The sequence below is a fragment of the Coregonus clupeaformis genome, chromosome 1, assembly GCF_020615455.1.
Source record: "Coregonus clupeaformis isolate EN_2021a chromosome 1, ASM2061545v1, whole genome shotgun sequence".
Lineage (NCBI taxonomy): Eukaryota > Metazoa > Chordata > Actinopteri > Salmoniformes > Salmonidae > Coregonus > Coregonus clupeaformis.
Window position 1 is genome coordinate 5,991,558 of NC_059192.1, and position 9,727 is coordinate 6,001,284.

The 9,727-nt window shown below is 39.5% G+C and overlaps 1 long non-coding RNA gene across 1 annotated transcript; it reads right to left on the bottom strand.

The window, feature by feature from the left end:
* Positions 1-1,307: 1,307 nt before the first annotated feature.
* Positions 1,308-4,226, bottom strand: LOC121557029. The gene is made up of 4 exons (XR_006661756.1): positions 4,159-4,226; positions 3,946-3,995; positions 2,398-2,493; positions 1,308-1,481 (listed from the first exon to the last, which is right to left on the bottom strand). It is a non-coding gene; the product is annotated as an uncharacterized LOC121557029 (long non-coding RNA).
* Positions 4,227-9,727: the final 5,501 nt, after the last annotated feature.

Genomic DNA, 9,727 nt, shown 5'->3' on the forward strand with positions numbered 1-9,727 from the left:
TTATCTTATAAATATTGATATTCCTCAACTTATAATTAGGGAGTAATTCACTCAAAATTTTCAATATTTTTCAACTCATATAATGTGGGAAATACACTCAAAATTTTCAATATTTTTCAACTCATATAATGTGGGAAATACACTCAAAACTTTCAATATTCTTCAACTCATAAATGTGGGAAATAGACTCAAAATATTAAATATTCTTCAACTCATATAATGTGTGAAATACACTCAAAATTTTCAATATTCTTCAACTCATAATGTGGGACATGCAATCAAAATTAATTCTAAACTGAAATACTGATGTCGGTCCATTACACAATTATAATCAGCTAATAATGTTAGAAAACATGAAAGTGACACCACAGTGACAATTTAACTTTTTTTTTATTCAACACAATGTGCTTTTAAAAAGGCACGAATCAAAAGGAGCTCAGTCAAAACAAAGTGCTTGTCATAAATTAAAACAAAAAGGAAAAGAAAATGACTCCATAAAAACAAAATGTGTTTTAAAGTACATTAAGTGTTAATAGTTCCATATTCTGATAGTGGTCATTGCTACAGAGGGTAGATTCAGTATTTTGGGTCTCCATATCACACTATTCAGTAAACATTATGATAAAAACTCACAAAGGCTTCATGATAAAATTCAATAAGATTCTAATTATAATCCATCCTCAACAGCAATGACAACTATTAGAATGTGGAGCCATTTAAAACGTTTTGGCACTTACTGTACCTTGAAGGCTGCAACTCACTTTTTAAAATAAAACATTCAAATAAAAGTACTGGTTTCTACTGTGCCGTACTTCAACTGGCAACATCAAGGTAAGCATTAGGTCACACAACATTAAACATGTATAGTGCATGAATTCAACAGTCGTTTCCCACAAGTACAGTACAAAAACTTGGGCTTGGCAATACGTCAATGTTGTGATATTTATCTATTAACAATCAATGTATTAAATCTGAGGTAGAAGAGGCAAACAGTGTAACATATTAAACATGAGGTAGAAGAGGCAAATTATTACATTTGTAAAGAGGGGAAAAAAAACTAAAAAACATCCTCAATACTCAGCTCAACAAATAGTCCATTCTGAGTGATTCACTCATTGAACAAATCATTCTTCAGTGTCAGTAGACGGCCTTTCAGTGGTTTGTTGTCCTCAAGACACATCACAACTTTTGGATAAATGTGAATGTAAGCTCAAGATTCTTTGGGTACTGTAGCTCTAGTGCATAGACATTACATTTTACATTTACATTTTAGTCATTTAGCAGACGCTCTTATCCAGAGCGACATACCCAAAGAGCAGGAGAAATGAGTCAGCCAGGTTTGTGGGACCACTCACAAGTATTTCATCTTCCACGACAATACAGATGCTCTCAGGGCTGAAGAGGGCCGCATCAGTAGTATCATCAGTGACAACTGTCAGGAGAGCCACCGGAGTGTCAGTGAGGTCTGGACCATCTGCTGACTATAAAACACAAATAATACAAAAATGAGTTCAGCCCCTCAAGGATACAAATCATGCTAATGATGTCTAGACATTACGGTCACTTTGCACTTAGACTGCAACTAAGCTACATGTTTAAACTATTTTCTTTACACATGCTTATTATTTTATGTTAGTTTCACACCTACCTGTAAGCATACTTTTTGTTTAGTGGAATTCTTTATACATACCTTTTCATTTATGTAATTTCTACATGTCAGTTTGCAGAATAACAACTCAAGGAAACTTCATAAACAGGTTCTGGGGGCTATTCCAGAAAGGAGGTTCAACAAACTGAGCCTAACCCTGAACTCAGAGTTGACTTACCCTGTGAAGTGAAACTGAGTTTTCAGTTACAGAACAGCTGATCTGAGTTAGGTAAGTTGACTCAGAGTACGTTAACTCGGAGTTGAGCTTGTGCCTGACGACTAGTAAAAAGCCATCATCAATGGAGCTCCGATACGGTTATTCACCATGGCAACGGGAGAAAACAGGAAGCAGACATTTTCTGGCTGCGGCTGTTATATAAATCACTGACAGAGTTTCAGATGCAGTCGTCTTTTCATTTTGAATTTAACATCACTTTATTTTATATTAGCCTTTAAGGAAGTGGTTGAATGTTGTTCAATGTTTTATTTTAGGCTATTTTGTTTTATTTAAAATCGGCTGAAAATGAAATATAAAAACATTTTATCTCATACTCAATGCGGCGACAAACTAGAAACACGGACTTTGAAATTACGTTGTTGGAAAAAATACAATTGGCTATACTGATGGTTTCACATAACCTGCTTTCTGGAATGCCCCTCTGGTTCTCCTATAGTTCTTTGAGTGATGTCATGTTTAAGCTGACTGAATAGCTAAGCAAAGGGATTGATAGTGAGGCCAGTACACTTACATTACAGGTCCTGAAAAACTTGGAGGCATCTTCACGCAGGTACACAGGAAGTGCACGAAGGACGAGGGCCCGTCTCATATTTACATCACGTTGTTCCTACATGGACAAAAAATATCCATTACAATAATAATTACACAAATATCTAAAACATTCATTGTACACTAATTATAGTAAAAATGAAAATGTTAAAAGATAAGCAAGTTAGTTATTAACAAGCAAAGCATCAAAGTTGTGTGCTTATAGATCTGCTATTTCTGTTGTTGTTCTTTGTATTTAACAAAGTATTAATAAAGGGTTCAAGTGATCAACTGTTGACCCCACAGTTGAGATAAAAACATTTAGAGAAATAGCAAAAGAATGACTGTGGAAACACATAAAATAAAACCAATTATTAGTGTAACCCTCTCACCAGGCTCGAATTTGACTCTCACGATATTACCTTATTTAGAATATCTGAACAGCATGGGATATTAGGTGAGAAGGACATCTCCAATAAGAATCCCTATTGTAAACTTGCTAGGGTGAATGACAAATAGGGTATTAACTTCAGATAGAATGATTATAGACTTGGTTATTGTTATAAGGATATGCTTTCCCATGCATTAAATGAAACTGAAACAGTAAATGACTCCACCAATACAACAGACATAAGGTTCAAGATCTATATTAATCAAATGTTCAATGTATCACATCAAAAGAAATACAAATTATAAACCCCAATGATTTTTCCACAACCCCATGTCCAAATTATTTGCAAGCTTGCTTAAACCCTGGGCGCGCGTTGGAGCTCATAAAAAAAATGACGACATACATAAAGTCCCGAAGTCCACCCCCACATTTGTAGTTACTCACTACTTGTAGATAATGCCTCAGCAAAATATAGTAGTTCCGTGCAGGTGTCCTCACAAGATCCACCGCGAACACAGCTATCAATGCAGCCAGTACTCGGTAGCAGCAACAGACATCCGTTGGAAACCCGAACTGATCGTCACAAGCAATTCTCTCCAAGTCTTGCACGATGCTAGGCTAACCTCTAGGATGTTGAATGTCTCCACAATGCGACGGCAGCTTCAGTCTCCACTTGGTCTTTCTTAACTAAATAATAAACACTCTCTTATAGAAATAAAATCAGGATTTCCCTTAAAAAAACTCTGTAGGTATGGCTTTGTTCTCTCTTTATCGTTTCCTTTGGTCGATTTTCCTTCACCAACCCCACTAACGTCTCTCCTCTCTCTTCTTTCAACTTTTCCCTCCCTTTTCTTTCCCGGCAACCAGTCCACTCTCCCATTGGCCACAACTTAACAAGTTAGCTCATTGGTCAAAACTTTAACGAGATACGTGGGAAATTTAAACTTAAAAGTAAACCAACCTATTCACTTGTACATTTTTTTAAAACATTGCTTCAAAAGAAATGCATTAATGACATTACAAATCAGGAGCTATTCGATCCCCTTTTAAATATAATACCAATGAATTATAACAAATACACTCTATACTTGGTTTTAGCAATGTATTACATTAGTAACACTATTTCATAATACATCCTACCTGAACTGTTAAAAGGATTTCGAGATGATCTCACAACCACACACTTGAGCCTAGGAAGAAATACAAACACAGGCCTGGTTAGCATCATGATAACACACTCACATTATGTTGTTTAGCATTGTTCGTTTCACGCTAGCACACACGTACACACAGCTCGATAACGTAAAATATTTACTGTGTAAGGCAGACACTTATTGAAATAAGTATACTCACAGTACGCACTTGCATTACCGGCGAACAGCGAAAACTCATGGACCTTCCTCCACCGTCAATGTCCCGGCAAACGTGCATTATGGGAAATGTAGTTCATCCAGGAAACCTTCTGATAACGTTACACCGTTGTAAGATGAAGTAACGTAACGTATTTGTCACATATTTAACAACTTCTAAAGTTACAATTACTTAGATTTTTAAACTATTTACAACAAATATTCACTGTGCACATTGTACAAATGTATTCCCAGTTCCACATTTAAGACTATCGAAATTCAATTTTAAAAAAAACAACAAAAACAACAGAGTTACTTACCAAATCAGAGGTGATGATAAGATGGCGCTTAAGAAAACGAAGGCAATAAGACTAATGATAAAAACGGAGGTGGTGGTGGTTTCAAGCGAGCAGCATAAAACTGCGCATTGCAAACAAATTAAAACAAATTAAACTGTGTTCCACATCCACACGGGCGGCCCAAACATCCCCGCATCAAAGCAAATTCAAGATGGCTGACTCAGCTTTCCTGAGGGAGAGATGACCCACCCACCAGAACGTCATGACGTCGATAACGTCATGACACTACCTAAACTTTTTTGAGCGTTCCACACAAATTACCTATAAAATATTGAGCCCTCTTCAATTAAAGTGGCATAAATCTCAACAGAGCTCAACACTTTATAGTTTGGTCAACTGCATAATGACATTTGACTGTTATGACCTTATTACTTATGAGCTAGTACAACTGTTTGGGATTACAGTGCATGTGGTTAAAAGATACAATTGAACAAGAGAGCGCCCTTAGATATGGGGAAAAGGCCACACTTGACTGTTGCACTTGAATCATTCCCACGGTGAATGGCTAGGCCCACTACGCTATGAAACCACACACTATTGCAGCGACTTTGATATTACCGGCCACAATTGATATGGTGAAAACGAATGTGTCGGGAGGCCGAGGCACATAAACTCACATCAACAGTGAGCACAGAAACTCACATCAACAGCGGCAGGTAGTTTAGTGGGTAAGAGCGTTGTGCCAGTAACCGAAAGGTCGCTGGTTCTAATCCCCGAGCCGACTAGGTGAAAAATCTGTCGATGTTCCCTTAAGCAAGGCACTTAACCCTAATTGCTCCTGTAAGTCGCTCTGGATAAGAGCGTCTGCTAAATGACTAAAATGTAAAATGATATAACACTGTTAAACAAAGAATGTATGCTATTGCTAGCAATCAAGAGGAACTCTTGACTGAACGACTCAAAAACTCCCCAGTTTATGCTCTCCAAATGGATGTTAGCTGTGAGGGCCAAACTGCCCATGAATTTACTTTTGTTTGCTATACATGTTGGGGGATGCTATTCACAAGGACACATTGTTCTGTCTCACAATTCCCGAGCATGAAACGGCACAGGGGATGTTCAGTGTGCTGCATGGTTATATTGACGAAAAACAGATTCAATGGGATCGAATGGTGGGCTTTTGCACAGATGGGGCTCCGTATATGGCTGGACGGCGGGCAGGCCTCTGCACTCTAGTTATGAATGTGTCTCCTTCTTCCATATGGATGCATTGTATGATACACTGAGAGCAACTGGCAGCGAAAGAGCTGAGCACAGAACTCGGAGATATACTGCAGCAGGTAACTTCGATTGTAAACTACATCAAACCACATCCACTGTACGCGCGCCTGTTCGCAAAACTATGAGGAGATGTGGGATCAGAGTATGACAATGTTCTATTTCACACCGAGGTTTGGTGGTTATGGAGGGGGAGTGTTGGAAAGATATTTCTCATTGAGAGGATGTAAAAAAAAATAACTTTAAAAAAAGACTTGGTTGACTTTCTGTGTATTGAAAATAAAATGTGTCTCCTTGCCTATGTTACAGACATGTTTGGAAACTGAACGAACTGAAAGCAAGCATGCAGGGGAAATACAAAAACATTCTACAGATGAGTGACTGGATTCAGAGGAAGCATGTTTCTAACAGAAAACATCAGTAAGTGTCCCACACGAGTGATGGCTGCTCGCCTCCAACGCTCTGAAGAGCACTTTGGGACCTACTTACCAAATCCGTTTGAGTGTGATCCTTGCTCAGTTGACATGCCGGTAAGTGAAATCGAACAGCTGATCGAGCTGTCATGTGACCGAATGCATTCACGGGTCACTACGGATGAGTTTTGGTTCCTGACTCAGAGGGAATGCCCTGCCGTTCAAAACAACTGGGAACTCGGAAATCTCTGACTTCCGACTTCTGTGCGTTCAAGACAACTGGGAACTCGGAAAAAAACGAGCTCTGACTGGGAAAAATTGTTTTGAACGGTCAGATAACTCGCAATTCCAACTCGGGAATTCCGGACTCTTTCTAGAAATTCGATTTAACAACCAGAAGATCACTGACGTCATGATTTGATCTCGTATTTTTCAGAGTTCCCAGTTCTCTTGAAAGCACCATAAAACTAATGTTACCCTTCACCAGCTCATATCTTTGTGAAGCTGGATTCGGTGCTCTCGTTTGCATTAAAACCAAATATCAATCCAGGTTGGATGTGACAGCAGAGATGAAGTGCTCACTGTCGACCACGCCCCCTGATTTTGAGAAGCTCCGATGCGACATGCATCAAGCACACCCATCTCATTAGTGAAGGTGAGAGAAGATACATTATGTCAGACTAATTTGCAATTGACTGTCATAGCCCCACATTAAAAGTATGTGATGGTGAGTTGAGAAGACAATCAGAATACTGTTAGAATGTTTTTCAATTGACTGCTGTAGCCCCAAATAAAAAAGTAAACATGTCTGTTAATTACGTGATTTTCTTCACATGTTTGGGTTCAGGAGAACTTTCAGATATCAAAATGGTGTCGTGGGCCAAAAAAGTTTCTCCTCACACTGTTCCTAACCCTGGCAGTCATTATGAATGCAGGTTGCGGGTGAATAAAAAATTCAACTGTTGGATATCCTAACTCTGGCTGGATTCCAATAGGAATAACACATCACTTTGCAAGCCAGCACAATGTTACTTGGATGTAAGTCCGGCCAATGTATTAGGGTAAAACTAGGCTTCAAAATATGGCCTTAGATTAGAGCGTTTGATATTTAATGTAATGTCATAAAGAGCTTAATTGTAATGTTAACATTCACCTAGGAAATGTCTTGGTAAAGGCCACAGGACTGAAAATGAATGAATTTAACAACCATGTCTCTGCCACTAACAAATACACTCCAAAAGGCAAGGCACACTGGGAAATTATATTGGAGGCGTGGCTTAGTAGGGGCATTACTCAAATCTGGACCCCCTACAGCAGGACTCATTCCACAGAGGACCGAGTGTCTGCGGGTTTATGTTTTTTTTTCCTTTAAATTAAGACCTAAATGAGGGGAGTCCAGATTTGAGTAATAAGGGGAGTCCTTAATCCTAATCCTAATTAGTGACCTTAATTCATCAGTCAAGTACAAGGGAGAAGTGAAAACCCGCAGACACTCGGCCCTCCGTGGAATGAGTTTGTCAGGTGCCCTACAGGGTCACGATGACTCTATCCGTTTGAATGATGACTGCAACATCACTTTAAGTAACTGTACTCAGATATACAGTGGGGGAAAAAAGTATTTAGTCAGCCACCAATTGTGCAAGTTCTCCTACTTAAAAAGATGAGAGGCCTGTAATTTTCATCATAGGTACACGTCAACTATGACAGACAAAATGAGAAAAAAATATCCAGAACATCACATTGTAGGATTTTTAATGAATTTATTTGCAAATTATGGTGGAAAATAAGTATTTGGTCAATAACAAAAGTTTCTCAATACTTTGTTATATACCCTTTGTTGGCAATGACACAGGTCAAACGTTTTCTGTAAGTCTTCACAAGGTTTTCACACACTGTTGCTGGTATTTTGGCCCATTCCTCCATGCAGATCTCCTCTAGAGCAGTGATGTTTTGGGGCTGTCGCTGGGCAACACAGACTTTCAACTCCCTCCAAATATTTTCTATGGGGTTGAGATCTGGGACTGGCTAGGCCACTCCAGGACCTTGAAATGCTTCTTACGAAGCCACTCCTTTTTTGCCCGGGCGGTGTGTTTGGGATCATTGTCATGCTGAAAGACCCAGCCACGTTTCATCTTCAATGCCCTTGCTGATGGAAGGAGGTTTTCACTCAAAATCTCACGATACATGGCCCCATTCATTCTTTCCTTTACACGGATCAGTCGTCCTGGTCCCTTTGCAGACAAACAGCCCCAAAGCATGATGTTTCCACCCCCATGCTTCACAGTAGGTATGGTGTTCTTTGGATGCAACTCAGCATTCTTTGTCCTCCAAACACGACGAGTTGAGTTTTTACCAAGAAGTTCTATTTTGGTTTCATCTGACCATATGACATTCTCCCAATCCTCTTCTGGATCATCCAAATGCACTCTAGCAAACTTCAGACGGGCCTGGACATGTACTGGCTTAAGCAGGGGGACACGTCTGGCACTGCAGGATTTGAGTCCCTGGCGGCGTAGTGTGTTACTGATGGTAGGCTTTGTTACTTTGGTTCCAGCTCTCTGCAGGTCATTCACTAGGTCCCCCTGTGTGGTTCTGGGATTTTTGCTCACCGTTCTTGTGATCATTTTGACCCCACGGGGTGAGATCTTGCGTGGAGCCCCAGATCGAGGGAGATTATCAGTGGTCTTGTATGTCTTCCATTTCCTAATAATTGCTCCCACAGTTGATTTCTTCAAACCAAGCTGCTTACCTATTGCAGATTCAGTCTTCCCAGCCTGGTGCAGGTCTACAATTTTGTTTCTGGTTTCCTTTGACAGCTCTTTGGTCTTGGCCATAGTGGAGTTTGGAGTGTGACTGTTTGAGGTTGTGGACAGGTGTCTTTTATACTGATAACAAGTTCAAACAGGTGCCATTAATACAGGTAACGAGTGGAGGACAGAGGAGCCTCTTAAAGAAGAAGTTACAGGTCTGTGAGAGCCAGAAATCTTGCTTGTTTGTAGTTGACCAAATACTTATTTTCCACCATAATTTGCAAATAAATTATTACAAATCCAAAAATGTGATTTTCTGGATTTTCTTTTTCTCATTTTGTCTGTCATAGTTGACGTGTACCTATGATGAAAATTACAGGCCTTTCTCATCTTTTTAAGTCGGAGAACTTGCACAATTGGTGGCTGACTAAATACTTTTTTCCCCCACTGTATTAAGTGCAACGGGTTTCATAAAAAGGTTTGAGTAATGATACAGTAGCAACATTGGGGTTTACTGTGTACGTGTTTTATTTTTCAAAAACACACAATACCTCATTAGTCTACAATATGGGATATAGGGCAAATTTCCACCATGGTTAGCAGGTCAGTGTACCATAATGTCTGACAGAGTTTATAACACCCTGGTGGTGGTGGTGAGTCCCTTTATAAGTTAGGAGGTGGCTGAGCACATCATTGGTTTACTGGTTAGTATTAGTTCAGCTGCTGTGACTGGCATTGGCCAAAGCCTTCTGATTCTGACCCTCTGATGTCCAGGCATGGACACTCTCAAGTCCTGTTGACGACAACAAGGTTGTATTTCAGTCCGACTCTCC